Source organism: Thermobia domestica, chromosome 1, assembly GCF_964235325.1.
Source record: "Thermobia domestica chromosome 1, izTheDome1.hap1.1, whole genome shotgun sequence".
Classification (NCBI taxonomy): Eukaryota; Metazoa; Arthropoda; class Insecta; order Zygentoma; family Lepismatidae; genus Thermobia; species Thermobia domestica.
The window spans coordinates 378,123,788-378,141,735 of NC_137454.1; the positions used below are offsets into that span (position 1 = coordinate 378,123,788).

The 17,948-nt window shown below is 36.0% G+C and overlaps 1 long non-coding RNA gene across 1 annotated transcript in view; it reads left to right on the top strand.

Moving 5' to 3' along the window:
* Positions 1–4,601: 4,601 nt before the first annotated feature.
* The window catches only part of LOC145664564 (uncharacterized), a 118,752-nt gene continuing 105,405 nt past the window's right edge, over positions 4,602–17,948 (top strand). Inside the window, exons 1-2 of the long non-coding RNA XR_014127467.1 lie at positions 4,602–4,692; positions 5,856–5,944. This is a non-coding gene — a long non-coding RNA (uncharacterized LOC145664564). The remainder of the gene's footprint in view (positions 4,693–5,855; positions 5,945–17,948) is intronic.

Below are 17,948 nucleotides of genomic sequence, written 5' to 3' on the forward strand. Positions count from 1 at the left end.
ATCTAATAATAAATATTGTTTACATTTTGTTATATTATACCCTTTGTGGGCCTTATGATGCGGAAATATTCTAAGGTCTAGATGAAATTAAGGACAACAATCTAATCATGAATTTTTAGCGTAAATGTTCAAATCTAGACGAGAAAGTCTTTTGAAAAATGAGACGAGTCTTCTACAATATTTACCACCAAAGACAATTTTATTTCTCATCTCGGGAGCAACACTGGTTCCAAAACCATGAACAATGTGTGAAACGTGCGCAAAATTAAAGGAAATTAAAATTGTAATCTTAGACTAATTATTATGGCATATATTTTAAAGGAGATGAATAGATCAATCTCAGTGGATGATTAGAAAGAATTGGTGGAATGAAAGTGTTAGAGGAGTCGGGAGAAGCCCAGGAAAACCCACGGATACGATGTTGTCAACCACAAACTCACATTGACCTGAGATCGAACCGTGGGAGTTGGAAGGTGTGACATGTAAAAGTAGTGCGATACAAAGCTTTCGGGTGGATCAAATGAATAATCACTCCAAATGCCGTTTAAGTCCAAATCCAGCCCCATCATCACAAATAGAGGGCGAAGGAGTCAAAATGCATGTCAACAATAACTTAGGTTAGTATCGATATCATAGATTTCTGGGTCGTGAATACTGCAGACACATTTGAAATCACTTTTGGACTTTAGCATCTATCTCAAGCTGGTTTTCCACAATCATTTTCATTTGATTAGAGGGCGTGTTCTGGATAATTTAAAAATTTGTACCTAAAGTAGATATCTTCTGTATCTTTATCATTAGGGATGCGCACGAGACAAGATTTGAGACTGTCTCGACTCGAAAATGTGCTGTAAAAGTGATGTCTCGACTCGAATTTTGTCAGGAAAATTCTGTCTCGACTCGACTCGAACGCATTCCTATTTATCATTATGTTTTCTGTGAAATACAATCTTAAAGTTGAAGGGGATTCAAATATTTTCTCTAAACCTATTTTTCCCATGCGAAGAACGTGTATTTCAGCTAGTAATAGTAATAGTAAACTATTAATTGTAAGAATTGTAGTGTCGTGAGAACGTATAAAATTACCGTGTGTTTGATAGAAATTAAGTTTGAGATGGAAATAAATTAAATATTGCAGTTTTAAGTTCCATGATTACTACTTTCATGCGAAAAGAGTTGGAGAATTAATTAAAGTGAACGATGGTAAAATGATTGTTGGAAGAAGCGGGAGAATTCTGAGGAAAGCCACGAACACGATGTTATTCATTATAAACTGACTTGGCCTGGAATCCAACCAGGACTTCAACCATCAGAGGGGAGCGCTCTACCACTGAATACCAGCAAATTTACCTGGAACTATAAATATTTATTTTAAATAATACATTCCTTTCAATTTTCGTATACCGTGTGCCAATGTTTGTCGCTCAGTGCAACTGTCCGCATTGCACGTACTTCAAAGCCAACCAAATTCTGCTGGAGAGGAGGGCATTGATGTATGTGCATTCTTCTGACAGATACCAAGCATAAATATCCATATCCTAGGGTTGGGGTGAGACGGGGGCCCCAACTGGTGCCCATGTATTGGTCTACTATTAACATAATATGAAGTGGGTGGAAATAAGAAGTGAAGAAGGTCAAGGGCGCCCATCAGGGGGGCGGCAAGGAGGGGCGATCGCCCCCCCTAAGGGGAAATTGTACTTGGGAATATTGAAAAATGAATAGAATTTTTACATTAGTTACAGCAAAATTTGAAACTATATTTGAAACGTCGCTTATACTTGCCCCCCCTTGGAAACCCAAACATGGGCGCCCTTGAAGAAGGTGCCTTTTCTTAATTTATTTTTTTGATCTTGTAAGTGAATGAATACAAAAGCCTAGTAACTAGCTTTATAAATAAAGCTTTTTTAAAAAAATCTTTTAAATTCACTTCAGTAAAAAAATATCAGTTTGTTAGAAAAAGTTATAAATGTTGCAATGCAAGTCCAGCACCTCTACCAAGTCTTGAAATATTTTTTCTTTACTTATATCTTTCGAAAATGACACTACCCAAACAAAGCCTATTCTACTTGCTGTCTTATTTACTTTCTTCTTTTGTTTCCACCTCGTTTAGACAAATTGAAATCATGGTGACATGTGCTGCATAATCAATATGACATATGAAGGATCAGAATATGTATATAAAGACACTGTACTTACCACAATTACTTATGCTGTATCAGCAGAACCGCTTTCAACCTTATTTCCTCCCTAAACTTTTAACTCATGATCGTTGACGAATGAACGTAAACACAGCACCGCAATATACGTGTGTAGCAGGCGAATTCAACTATTCGCGTGCAAGGGAGCCAACTGTTGCCACGATCAGTTATTAAAGTAAACTTGTTTCTGTTATGGCTAGAATATTTCAAGTAAAAAGCTACAATGAGTTTGTGTTATTAGAGTAGTATGTTTGAAGGCAGGTTCTAAAGGCAAAATAGCATTTATACTCGGATTTGTTAGTAATATATTGTGATGATGTAATTTCTAATTAAACGATATTATTTCTATTTAATTATTTGAAAATGGATAATGATTATGATAAACAAGAACGTGCTTTGTCTTTTGTTATTAAGTGTTATTAATTGTAAACAATTATAACTTTTAATTAAGTACGACTTAAACCTATGGCGCAAGCCAATCAAAGACTTGGAGGAACCACTGGTAATAATACTCGTAATAAAGCTCTTTTGGATTTCCTTTTTGACTTAGTAGTGCACGCCCCTTTGGTGCACGTGGTCTTGGGTTTGATTTTCAGTGGGAAAGGATAGAAATTTGAACAAATTACAGTGGTTCGGCCCCACCCTAAACCGTAGATCTATATCTTATATAGCTCCCATGCTGAGAAGAAACGCTAAAAATCAAGAAGAAATAAAATGTATTAGAAAGTTTCATCAGTGCTATGTAATCTGTTAAAATACTCACAGAATAGCCTACCAGTTCTAACTTTTCGCTCGGATACGACTCAGCGATACGAGATTCAACTACTAAATAAGTAATTGTGGACTCTGCATAGCGTAGTCACTAAGGCTCTCGCATTTGGTGTGAGAGGTCTCGGGTTCGATTCCCGATGGGAACACACTGTCGAAAGGGTGTAACAATCTTTTTAGGCCAACCATTCTGAGTGCATTTTTTTATGTGATTTCCTCATTGACACCAGGCAAATGTTGACATAATATCTAACGTATTTGTCCCACGTCTGTTACTACTTAAATTAGGTTACGTTACGTTCCGAAAAGATACTATTTCAAATTAGACTTCTGAAATTACTCTAATATCATTAACTCATACAACCAGTTGCATACGCCTTCATACGTATCACTATTACCATTTAGAATCAACAGTATTTCCAATCATACTTATTTATTCCATACTCTATACATATATTTCCTTGCATCAACTTACAACTATAACTCTATCATTCTTTTTGACACTTGAGATACTCAATTCTTTCCTAACCATTCAACTTACTATATCATCTTATATCACACTTCGTAACCATTAAACAACAAACATTGTTCATTTAAAATCAATAATTATTCATTTGTCTTTTTAACAAATAAATTCAGTGGCACTCTAAACAAGGACTTTCTTGCCATTATACATTTTTGATCCTTTTATTGTTCATTTCTTGCACCTACAACGTCGATACTTTCTCTTCCCTTCCTCAGATTGTGTGTTGGCCGAGGGACGTCATTCATCATAGGTAACGGACTTAAGGCCGTAGGTGTGGATAGTGCCCAGAAATATGTAGAAATATATAATAAATTAACAATTTACTTATAATCATGGTTTTTAAAGTATTTTTTATTTTAAATCTTTTGCAAGTACATTAACATATTTATTTACTATTTACTAATAAAGTTTTAGATACAGTTATGAAGTTGTTCACACTGCAAGCGATTAATAAAACACAATGCCATCAGTTAGGGTTTTATATTAAGGCACTAATCTCATTATTCACATGATAAAACTGGGAGCGCAGAGTTATTGTACTGTATAATTATGGCCTTTTTCACCTCTTTTACATATTGCGCATTTACAGATTTATAAAGCTACTTTTATGATTATCACTATTATATATTAGTATCACTAACTTTATTATTCATTGTCATTATTCAACAAAAGTAGAGCAAGCTCAGCATACATAGGGTGAACAGGGTCCCTTTTTCAATCCATGCAGAAGTATGTTTGTGGTGGACAACACCGTGTCCGTGGGTTCTCTAGTGTATTTCCGCTTTCCTCCCACTTTATCATTCCACCAATACTTGCATCATCATTCACCTACCTTAATCATTCTTTTCGTTAGCCTAACGGGCATAACGGTGGCACGTTAAACTGAAAAAATGTCATTTCCTTTGATTTATACTCTCCTAGCTTAGTAGTACTGCTGTCTAAATGAGTTGGAAAATGCCTTCAAACATAACACTCATCTATGACAAATTTGATGTAGTTTTTAAGTTGATATTGTAAAATTTTGTAGCTATGGTAGAAACAGGGTTACTTTAATAGCTGAAGTTGGTTACAGTTGGCACCCTTGCTCAAGTCGCCTTCTACCGCGCTGTGTTTGCGATCATTCGTCAGCGATAAGAAGTCAAAAGTTTAGAACTGAAGTAGGGTTCAAAGCGGTACTGCTGACACGACATGAGAATTGTGGTAAGTAAAGAGTTTGTTTTATATGTATGTAATCTGATCTTTCATATGTCATATTAATTATTCAGCTGTGGGTGACCTGTGTTGCTTATTAACAGCTTGTATATTCTGTTTATTATATGATTTAAATTGTTTATCTTTCCTTTTATTAGATAAATATAATTCGCTCTTCACTACAAAAAATTACATTACATTTTTACGGAATTTACTGGTGCATATCTCTCTCTCTTTCCAGCTTGCATTAGCTGATTTTCCATAGTACATAGACTCTGGCTGTAATAAAATATATTATAAAAAGGCTTCCAGAAGAACAGCTTCCACTCCGAAAATTCACAACTTGACTTCACGAAATACACACACGAGTGGTTTACCTGAAGAAACACAGGCCAGCGCGCGTACTTGGACCATCGATTTTGTATTAAAATTTTCACTTATGTCTCTAATTAAATGACATCTTTTGGCCTTAGGCACAGTCGTTATGACGCGTGATTAGTGCCACACTAAAGAGTTCGACTAACAAATGTTTCCTGCAGTAGTCATTCCTTTAGTATAACGCTAATCATACATCAAAACGATTCTGCCTTTAAGTTTTACCTTCCTTGTTTATGCCGGCTAGGCTAAAGAAGATGTTGATGATTAGAAATGAACGAAACGCTAGAATGAGGAAAGAAGGACAAAATAGAAGAGCACCGAGAAAACCACCACGCACACGATCTTTGTCCACCACAAAGTTCACTTGGCGCGATCAGGGATCGAAGCAAACACCCCATACACCAGAGGTGAACGCTCTACCACTTAGACTGCGCGGCTCCTTACTAATGTCTTGTTAGGCGATATTTGACAATTAAACATACATAATTTTACATAACCTTCAAAATTACACCCAAATTGATACTACTGAATACACGTAGAGCATTATGAAATTGTTTTGTGATAACTGGTGAAAATGCACACCCCATTGTCAGTTGATAGTTATAGACATATTGAAGCAATTTTTGTCAATAGTTATCGAAATAACCAGTAAACTTGTTGATTCTACTAAATAATAAATATTATATACACCAGTTGTTCATAAATTCAGCTGAAAATTCGTTGTTGTGAAGCAAAATAAAGTAGGATGAATGGTTAATCTTGTCAAGGCTCTCAAGCTCGTTTCTTTCCTCTAGTTGTAACACTGTTTTACCAGACCCAGTACCGCTATCAGCAGGATTCGAGGAAAGTCAAAATGCACGCTGGAGTCCGTGCAAAAAAGTCCGTAAGTACTGATTGCTCTTGCTGCTTGCTATATCAATGATATTCAATCATATTTATTCTTGTTTTAGCTGTCAAATTATAGAGGAGACTGTTGTCCCTTCGTTTGATCTACATTCCCAAGTCAGTGAACACTTACTTGCTGTAAACACATGCGCTGTAAACAATGCAGAGCGATTTTTTCTACTGGAATATGTGAAAATCTGAAAATTGCTTATAAAAAAATGGACCTACCTGGTTCTTGCATCCAAAACTTCAATTTGCTTCGTTTGCACAAAAGTATACTAGAATTTTTTTCAGAATACAAGTATTTTGTAATAGAGTTCTGCCATTAATGTTAATTTTTGATGTAATAACCCTCAAAATAAGTAAAATTGGTAAAAAAAATAACAACCAAAAAGCGATACGTGACAACTGGGAGAGCATCGGTCTTTCGTTACGAATCTGACAAAAGGAAGGGGATGAAAATTGGTCAAAAATAATGTTACGTAATATGTGAAAGACCCCAAAGGATGTATGCACTTGGAGCTCTGGTTATACATTGATAATTTAGTCAAAATATAAAAAAGGATAGCACTTATGCAACATGAATGACATGCAATTTAGCGTCATGAACTAAAATCTAGTGACTTCTGTTCTGCCGGGCAAGATACTAATAATGAAAATTAGGAACTTACCCTTTATTACCAACATCTTTTCATAAACAAAAAGATGTTGCCAGTGCTCAAAACTAAATGTTCAGTCTTCGGTTGGGGGACACAGTTGCTCAGTCGTTGAACCCTTATCTCTGGTGCGTTGGGTCCCTGGTTTGAGCCCCGGGCAATTAAATTTGTGAACAACATCGTCTGCAGAGGTTTTTTTCGGGGTACTCCCGTTTCCTCCCACATTTTCATTCACAAATTATTCCGTCATTCACTTCCCTTAATCATCTCTCTCTCTTAGCTCAAAATGCATAATCGTGGGACGTTAAACTTGAAGACTTCATTACATTTTCAATCTGAGGTCATCGTGTTCGAATGAATGGCTACTACGTATAGTGACTCACTTCCTTGTTATTGGAAACGACTGGGAAAGTAAATTGAAAATAAAAATTATAAGTTTCTAGTAGCTCCCTGTACTAAATAATATATATATTTTCTTATGCTCTTTATGTTGGCCTAGTGGCTAGTATGTGGGTCTTTGAAGTACATGGTCTCCTTTTTCAATTTCTAGTAGGAAAGGAAAGTAAAGCAAAAGTTCATCATCATTCACTTTTCTTTATCATCCGTTTCATTTAGCGTAAAGGAAATGACAATCAGAAATTATGTTAATTATAAGTAATTTAATTATTTATTATAAAAACTTATATTCTACTTAATGTCACATGTTAATCCTATTTATCATTTTCCAGTGACGCTCACAAATATTTATCAGGCATTCTCTAGCCTGCACGTCAAAGGTAATCTCGTTCTTAAATGGGAATTTAATTAAACGAGGCCCAAGATCGAAACGGGCCTCAAAGGTAACCGTTTTGCTACAGTAGAAGAAATCCAAACCAGCGCGACAATTGAACTTCGGAACATAACAAAAACAGGACTTTCAGTGTTGTTTCCTGAAATGGCTGGAGCAGTAAGCAAGTGAATGTGTTCCCTAAGAGCGTATTTTGAAAGTGATTGATTGAATGTGTACCTATAATGTGTGAATAAATAGTTCCAACGAAATTGCGGGAACCTTTTGACTGCCCTCGTATATATAGGCCTTCGTCTCATGCTAATAGGAAAGGTCTTCAGAGTTGCTTTCACTAGGAAAATTTACAAGTTAACCGAACTTTCATTTACTTTTATTCATATAAATGGTTCTCACCAGAGATGGGCATTTTTGCTAACCCTCACTCACCCTTACCCTCAATTGACTCCCTTACCCTCACCCTCAGTTGACTCCCTCACCCTCAGCCACCCTCACAATCAGTTCATTCCCTCATACTCGCCTTCAGCCACCCTCACCCTCAACCGACACCTTCACCCTCACCCTCAGCCACCCTCACCCTCAATAGACTTTCACCCTCGCCCTCGTCTACCGAAATGAGGGTGAGTGAGGGCAGCCCTCTTGAGGGCAAAAATGAGTGAGGGTGTCCATCTCTGGTTCTCACTGCAAGCTTGTTATTTTATAATTATTCGAAAGGTCTTTGTTTCATGCTCATTATAAGCTGCTTAGAGAAAATGATTTAACATTTATACCAAATATTCATATATGGGAATACTGGAGTAAAGTTCGGCTTTACTACCTGAACCTATTGTAACCAATTACTATTGCTCTATAGACATCTCACTTTAAACAACCTTTTCTTCCAAAATGTTTCTTACTTATTTGTTTGATTCTACTTTATTTGAATATCTGCAAATAATTATAATTCAGAATTCACTTTTAAAATGTTAAAAGTATCAAGAATTTTGTAAAAAGAATAAACTTCATTTCTAATCGTTATCATAACCAAAAAAAAGAACTTTTAAATATTTGAAATTTTAATATATGACCAAACTTTAATGAAACATTAGGAAAATTAAAACACTTGCTCGGAATAGTGCTTGTAAGTAATAAGTAGTGAATGGATAGAAATAGTGAAGGTAAATTATTGGTTCTCAATTAAAAGTAGAGAACTAATCATTCTCAACCGAAGTACAAAATTCACGTTTTGCCTCACGAAAATAAACATCTGCAAAACAGTATTGCTGAAAATAAATTATAACATTTCTTGAGCGAACGTAGGTTGGTGATTAGTAAGACAACCCAAAAGCATAATAAGCATAAAAAGCATAACAGCAACTTACACATATGGTTGGTACCTTAAACGAAGTCGTGGTTGTCTAAGGGCCTGGAAGAAACTAATTTTAAAAGCATAATAAAGCATAATTTTAGAAAACAAAGCACAAACCATAATTTAAAATACATAGCACAATTATTGGAAAATTCTATTAGAACAATTCCTGGAAAATCCTGTTTGTCGAGTAATTTTGTGAGGTCCGTTTTTCGCTTTCCAAAACTTTAACAGCGCTTTGAATTTCATATAAAATTGTCCTTATGTATGTCAAATACAAAAAATTTCTAATATCCGAGTACAGAGAATATACCGTACCATTTCTGCTGTGTAACATTATTTTTCGCAATTTCGAAATTAATTTTAATTCAGGTCATTGCTTTAGAATTCTGTCCACCAGTGATTCAATGGAAAGCCATTTAGTTGCACAAATCTTCAACAACTTCAAAAGGCTTTCCCCACAATTTATGGTTTCATATATTTGTTTGTATTCTTGTTGACGGTTGGGAGATACAGAAAACCAGTTATGTGTTTCCCTTAAAAGGAATTTAATATTCCTGGGAAGAGTAGATTCAGAAGCGTGAGATACTGCCTGCTGTAGAGAATGGCAAACACACGCACAAGAACTAAATGACACAAACGGAATTCTTTTTTCAAAATTCTGTATACTCAGTGGTGCTATTCTAATTATTTAACAACCGGTTCTTTCTTTCTTTCTCTCTCTCTCTCTCTCTGTTACACAAACGTCAAAAAACAAAAACGATTCTTGGTGGGGCTAGGTTCACGCTAGCCCCACCCACTCAACCGATTGATATGGAACCTACACACAAAGTTACTGTTAAATTAGTGCTGTCGATACCGCAGGAAATGAAAATTAGTATTATGATACTATATACAGCACTAATTTTCTTTCTACGCGATATCGTCAGCACTAATTTAGCACTAATTTTGGCATAGTTTTCAAAATTAGTGCTATTACGCAAACGTCATAAAACCAAGAATATGTGGGTTGGGCTAGCGTGAGCCTAGCGCCACCCACTCAACCGATTGAGATGAAACCTATACACAAAGTTAGTGTTAAATTAGTGCTTTGATACCACATAAAAAGAAAATTACTGCCATTATCAGAAGCCTAAATATATTCGAAAATCTAATATGGCGGCATCATCAAAGAAAACAATCGATTCTCATTTTTATGATACTATACACAGCAGTAATTTTCTTTGTACGCGATATCGTCAGCACTAATTTTTCGCATAGTTTTCAAAATTAGTCCATTTACACAGACGTCAGAAAACCAAGAATATGTGGGTTGGCTTAGGTTCACGCTAGCCCCATCCATTTAACCGATTGAGATGAAACCTATATACAATGTTAATGTTAAATTAGTGCTGTGGATACCGCATAAAAAGAAAATTAGTGCCATTATCAGAAGCCCAAATATATTCCAAAATCTAATATGGCGGCATCATCAAAGATAACAATCGATCCTCATTTTTATGATACTATACACTAATAGCACTAATTTTATTTCTATTCTGTAGCGTTAGCTCTAGTTTAGCACTAATTTTTGCATAGTTTACAAAATAAGTGCTATTACACAAACCGCAAAAACCGCTCTGTTTCCTTTATTGCTTGAAGTGGAGGTGCAGAGTTATATGTCACCAGACTGCCATATGAAATACATCGGGAATTTTTCATTGCGCCAAATCCAATCACATTAGAAAGCACTATTTGTCTGTAATAGTGCAATTGTTAGTGATTCGTAAGTGCTTCGTAGTGCACCAACAACTGAAGTTAATGCTTTATTAGTATAGGTGCTACAAATAAAAGGTTTCAACGTTAGGGTAAAGTTGGTGCTCCCACTTCAAGCACTATCTAAAAAGTGAGTGGCATTCGTTAGTGCATCGTTAGTGCTTCAAAAATACTAACAGTTTGAATAATGTTAGACTATTAGTTTAGTTATGGCCAATTACATGTCACGAAATTCACATAACAAATTTATGGGAAACTTTTCATTGCATCAATTTCCGCCAAATTCAAATGCACTAATGATCTCTTCTAAGGAAATCGTTAGTGCATTTTTAATACTTCTTTGTGCACCAACACCTAATGCTAGTGTTTCGTTAGTATAGGCCGTGCGTGAACTTGTCGCCCCCACTTCAAGCACTAACGAAAATATTAGTACCATTCCTTAGTGCATCTTTAGTGGTTGTATTAAACACTAACAATTTCGTTAGTACTTCACTGTTATCGTAATTATGGCCAATTACATGTCAGGAAACAGATAAGAAATGTATGTTGAATTTTTCATTGCGTCAAATTTCAGCCAAATTCAAAAGCACTAATGATCTCTTCTAGTGCAATCGTAAGTGCATTATTAGTATCTCTTAGTGCAGCAGCCACTAACGCTAGTGCTTCATTCGTGTAAGTGCTAAAAGTGAAATATCTTTGTATGTTTGCTTGAACTTGCCCCGACTTCAAGCACTAGCGAAAAAATTAGTGATATTCGTTAGTATATCGATAGGGCTTCCATTAAACACTGCCATCTTGTATGGAATTTGATGTTTCTGAAGTTGGCCCCCCAATAAAAATCTTCAATAAATCACAAAATATGGTAGCAGTAACGTTAATGGTAATACGTTTAAATGCACTAACAATGCTATAATGATTGAAGTTAAACCCCATGTTTCTACATCAATTTGTATAGATATGGATATTTCTGAAATTGTCCCCTAACCAAAAATCTCCAATAACTCAAACTCTGATATCACTAACGTTAGTGCTTAGCACGTTTAGTGCACTAATGATGCACTAACAATGTGCGATGTTTGTTGTAATTTAGAAGGAGGGGGGCCAAACTTCAGACACGTTGCATAGAAAGAATATTAGTGCTATGTGTAAACGTGCTTGAAGTTGGCTAACCTTCTCCTCCAAATTACACAAAACGTCGCACATCGTTAGTGCATTGTTAGTGCACTTAAAGGCACTAAGCACAAAGGGTAGTGCTATCTGAGTTTACGAGTAATTGAAGATTTTTGGAGAGGGGGCGAACTTCAGAAATATCAGATTCCATACAAATTGATGTAGAAACATGGAGTTAACTTCAGTCGTTAGTGCATCATTAGTGCACTTAAACGCACTAAGCACTAACGTTAGTGTCATCATATTTTGTGATGTATTGAATATTTTTGTTGGTGGGGCTGCTTCAGAAATATCAAAATCCGTCCAAATTGACGTAGAAACATAGGGTTAACGACAATCACTAATCCATCTTTAGTGGGGAGAATAACTTCATATGAAGTTAGCCCCTACCAAACATCTACAATATCTCGTAAATTGTGATTGCACTAACGCGTACTAACGATGCACTAACGATGAACGACGTTTGTAGTAATTTGGTAGAGGTAGGGAGGGGGCAACTTCAAACACGTCGCATAGAAAGAAAAATATTGCTATGTATACACGTGCTTGAAGTTGGCACCCCATCTCTTCCAAATTATACCAAACGTCGCACATCGTTAGTACATGGAAAGTGCACTTAAACGCACTAAGCACTAACGTTAGTGCTATCAGCGTTTACGAGTTATTGGAGATTTTAGGTGGGGACAACTTCAGAAATATCCAAATCTATACAAATTGACGAAGAAATATGGAGTTAACCGCAATCGTTAGTGCATCGATAGTAGTTCACTTAAACGCACTAAACACTAACGTTAGTGCTATCATATTTTGGGATTTATTCAAGATTTTTGGAGGGGGCCAACTTCAGAAATATCAAATTCCATATCAATTGACGTAGAAACATAGGGTTAACGGTAATCACTAGTGCATCGTTAGTGCACTTAAACGCACTAAGCAATAACGTTAGTTCTACCATATATTGGGATTTATTCAAGATTTTTGGTGAGGGCAACTTCAGAAATATCCAAATGTATACAAATTGACCTAGAAACATGGGCTTAATGACAAATCGTTAGTGCATCGTTAGTGCACATAAAAGCACTAATCACTAACGTTATTGCTACCATATTTTGGTATTTGTTCAAGGCTTTTGGTGGGGACCAACTTCAGAAATATCAAATTGTATTCAAGCTGTTAGTGTTTTCTAGAAGAAGTAACGAATGACACTAACTTTCTCGTTAGTGCTTGAAGTGCGGGAAGCACTTTTAGCACTTTTAGTACCTACAGTAATGAAGCACTAACGTTAGGGGTTGGTGCATTAAGAAGCACTAACGATGCGCTAACGAATGACAGTATTTTTGTTAGTGGTTGAAGTATCTATAGCACTACACTAACGATTGCACTAGAAGAGGTCATGAGTGCTTTTAAATGTGGTGGAAATTTGATATATTGGGAAATTCCTCATTAATTTCTTATATACACTAACGAAACTATTTTTTCTAGAAGCACTAACGATGCGCTAACAAATTGCACTAATTTTTTCCTAAGTGCTTATAGTAGGGCCTAAGTTCATTTCCCAAAGTATTTTACTTATTGCACCTATACTAATGAAACACTACCGTTAGGTGTTGGTGCATTAAGAAACACTAACGATGCGCTAACGAATGCCACTAATTTTTTCGTTAGTGGTTGAAGTATCTGTAGCAGCGAGAAATTAACCCACGAAAAGGTTTTCCATGTAACACTTTCACTTAAGAAGCACTAACAATGTCCCTGAACATAACATTCACATAAAGCACTAACGATAAATTTAGTGTCAACCGCTAGTGCATCGTTAATGATTCTTACTGCATTAACGCCTATCATTAGTGCTTTATTACTATAGGAGCTACAAATGAAAACCTTTTGTGACACCGAGTTCACGCTGCACTAGCCACTTCATGTACTAATGAAAATCTTAGTGTCATTCGTTACTGCTTCCTTTTGCAGCGACAACTAACGTTAGTGCTCCATTATTGTAGGCTCTACAAGCAGAAAAACATTTGGGGCCAGCGTGAACTTGGCTCCAATTTTAAGCACTAACGGAAAGTAAGTGTCATTTGTTCATGCATCGTTTGTGCTTCTAGAAAACACACACAGTTTAGTAAATGCTTAACTATTGATGTAGATATGGCTTATTACATGTCACGAAACTCAATAAGATATTCATGGGGGAAGTTTTCATTGCGTTAAATTTCCACCAAAATCAAAAGCACTGATGATCCCTTCTAGTGCAATTGTTAGTGCATCGCTAGTGCTTCTTAGTGCACCGCAACCTACCGCTAAAAAAACCTTTGAGAACAGCATTAACTTGGCAGCAACAACTAAAATATCAGTGCCGTTTTTGTCGTTTGTGTAACAGCACTAATTTTGTAAACTATGCCAAAAATTAGTGCTGACGATACCGCATAGAAAGAAAATTAGTGCTATGTATAGTATCATAAAAATGAGAACCGAATGTTCTCTTTGATGATGCCGAATTTTTAGATTTTCGAATATATTTGGTCCACTGATAATCGCACTAATTTTCTTTTTATGCGGTATCGACAGCACTAATAAAAGACTAACTTTGTGTATAGGTTTCATCTGAATCGGTTGAGTGGGTGCGGCTAGTGTGAACCTTGGCCCACCCAGAATCGTTTTTGTTTTTTGAAGTTCGTGTAACAGTACTAATTTTTTTGACACTATAGGTCGTCAGCACTAATTAGGCACTAACTTTTGTCATATGTTTTAAAATTAGTGCCGCTGTGGGTGGGGCCAGGTTCACGTGAAGGCAGCCCTACCCACTCTTAATAATGGAACACTAATTTTGTAAACTATGGCAAAAATTAGTGCTAAATTAGTGCTGACTATACTGCATAGAAAGAAGATTAGTGTTCTATATCTTATCATAAAAATAAGAGATCTTTTGTTTTCTTTGATGATGCCGCCATTGAACATTTTCGAATATATTTTGGCCTTCTGATAAGAGCACCAATTTTCTTTTTATGCCGTATCGACAGCACTAATTTAACACTAACTTTATGGATAGGTTTAATCTCGATCGGTTGAGTGGGTGGGGCTAGCGTGAACCTAGCCCCACCCAGAATCTTTTTTTTCTTAAGTCTGTGTAATGGCACAAATTTTTTTAACAATTACAGATCGTCAGCACTAATTATGCACGAATTTTTGGCGTATGTTTTAAAATTAGTGCCGATGTGGGTGGGGCCAGGTTCACGGACATGAATTCGACTTCTTCTTTCTTTTGTTTGTGTTATTTTTAGTGTACTTTAATAATTTGCTCTGTGAATCGTAACTATTCAAACATTACTATGCTATAAATAAAATAGTATGACTGTATTATCATACATGCCGACAATCCAGAAATTAAATTTTTAATCCTAATCCTGATATATAAACAAGGATATCTTACGAAATCAATAAAGTTAATTACTTGACACAATACAGAAGGAATTTACATTAATGAGATTATCAAATAAAAGAAACGGTTATAGAGGAAAGTTGAGAGGTCGTTATACTGCCCACTATCATATTGATCCTGAGATATTAATAGATCCAAGAACCAAACCATAATCTTTTTTTTTTAAAAAAAAAGAAAAGAAAAAAAAGAAAAAAGAAAGGAAAAGAAATCGGTGTGCAGAGAGCATAGACACTATGAAATATGTCGAATGCAAGCATCTTTAATATTGTTATGCGTAAATCGAGATAAATTAATATCATTATTTTCGTTCAGTAGAAAAATTCTGGGTGGAGCAGCTTCGCTTCTGTGGAAAGCCTCCCCCTTCTACTTCCGCCTATGCCCAAATGTGATGACATGACAATAGGTCTAAAGCCAATGGTCTACTTACCATATTATCTGAATCCGTCAAACTCTATCACCATGTCAAGTTAGGTTCAGGGGTGGATCCAGAGGGGGGGGGCGATTGCCCCCCAGAAGAGAGAACTTTCTTATTTTATATATATAAATAAGACCCATCCCAAAGTTTGGAGCCCTTAAAAGTAGCAGTATGACAATCTACCGCCCCCCCCAGAATTCGGTCCTGGATCCGCCCCTGGTTAGGTTAAGATCGGATTGGTATCGTCGATAGCATGAAATAACAAATATCATTTCATAAAATCCAACCCCAAATGGCAAAAACGTGGGGCGTAAAACTTAAAGATTTCATTTCATTTCCAACCCCAAATTTGATGGCCAATAATTAAGGAACCAAAAGCCTGCAAATCTATTAAGTCCTATCACTATTCAGATTTCGGTGAAGATCAGATGTATTTCATTGATCGCCCAGATATTAGTATTGTTATATTCTTGGAATGTCTTTTCAAGAGAAAATCAAATGGAGAACGAACATCCAGAAAAGCTTTGGATTAATGAACCAGTTTCTGTAGCCAGGTTAAAAAATCTCGAAGTGAACTTCAATGGAATAATTAAGTTCTTCGATCACAATCCTATTTATTCGAATAGATAACTATCAGTGATACTATGAATCACCTAAGTGACTACTACTAGTATCCCTGTCCAAAAAGAAGTAAATAGTTAGCTTTAATCAAATGGATAGGTTGGCAGTTTTTTTTTTTTTTTTTTGTTTTTGTTTCCGGCCCACCGGTGAGCAACTACCCGAAGAGGTTTACGGCCTCTGTATGGGAAGAGTTGTGAGCTAAACGAGAATGGTTTGTAAACAATTATTGTGGGGAGCTTAGGGGTTTATACATATTACATTTACCATCGGCTTTATTAATCATATTACATCATTTGGTCATTATGATCTTTTGATCATAATCATGAGGAAGGGTAGAAGCTAAGGGATGAGAATGAAGTGCACTTTCACATCACATCACAGGGGTAAGTGTTAGATAGACAGATGCAGGTTATCTTCTCGCCTATGGGCGACACTAGGCATTCATGAGAAACAGTGGTAGCCCTGTTAGATACAATAGGTGTCACTGTGCATGTGATGGCCAAATGTAAGGAAGAATTTCATCGGAGCAATATGGCTGGTAGTAAGCAAAATCTGGGTGGTCTGGAGGAAGAGTTTCTGTAGCCAGGTTAAAAAATCTTGAAGTGAACTTCAGTGGAATAAATAAGTTCTTTGATCACTACCTTATTTATTCGAATAGATAACTATCAGGGATACTATGAATCACCTAAGTGACTACTACTAGTATCCCTGTCCAAAAAGAAGTAAATAGTTAGATTTGATCCAATGGATAGGTTGGCAGCCTTTACTGAATAATATATATAGTACTGAATCCCAGTATCCACTGGGGGTTGAGAAACAGTAAAAGTATTTGAAAAACGCAAATTAAACTTTAAAAGGTTTCTATCCTCTAGTCGTCAAAACTATTTTTTTCTTTTCTATTTTGATCAAAATGTGTTATCACGTACATAACGTTTCTAAGTATTTTCCGTGTGCTACAACGTTGTATATTCTGCCATCTACTGAGCATAAGAGGAAATACGTCATCAAAAAATCTACCGTCAAATGGGGTGAATAGAAACACATTTTTGGCTATATGAGTATATACGTCTGGTGATGTTAAAGATTTCGCGTATCAGATTATTCAAAAAAAAAAAAAAAGTCTTAATATGCTAATGAAGTTCAGTAAACATCATATTAATTTATCAACTGCACTTTTCCTCACCTTGATTTTTCTTAATGTTTCTATTCACCACACGGGTAGGGGTGAATAAAAACAATGACTTTGTTTTCATTGTTGTTTCTTTTATAATATTGGAAAGGTAAAAAGAAACAGCGTATTTGTTGAAACGAACTATTCATTAGATACCTGCAAGATATAAGTGCAATAAGACCAACAAACTTATAAAACAATAGCCTACAATGAACAATGTAGGTACAAACGACCATACAGTTTTGATGATATTTGAATAAGATTTAAACCACTGAAATCACCAGGGAAGCTTATCATGAGTTCAGTTGATTTTGAGGTTAACGTCCCGTTCAGCAGCGAGGCTATATGAGACGTGGACCTACTGATTAACGTGGAATCAGAACCACATGAGCTCCCACCGGGAATCTAAACCGGGTCTTCCACGCCAAAGGCGTGTACGCTAACCGCTTAGCCACGAAGGAGCCCGAAACTTATCATATACTTAAAGCGTGCTGACGAGCTCCTAATAAAACCCAACAGTTTCGTAACAATATCCTCATGTAGTAAGAACGATTCTTCAGAAGTTTCTGAAAACTTCATTGTTTATGTGCTCTCTTATAAAACACTCCCACATATCCATCATGTTTACATTTTCGCACTTGGG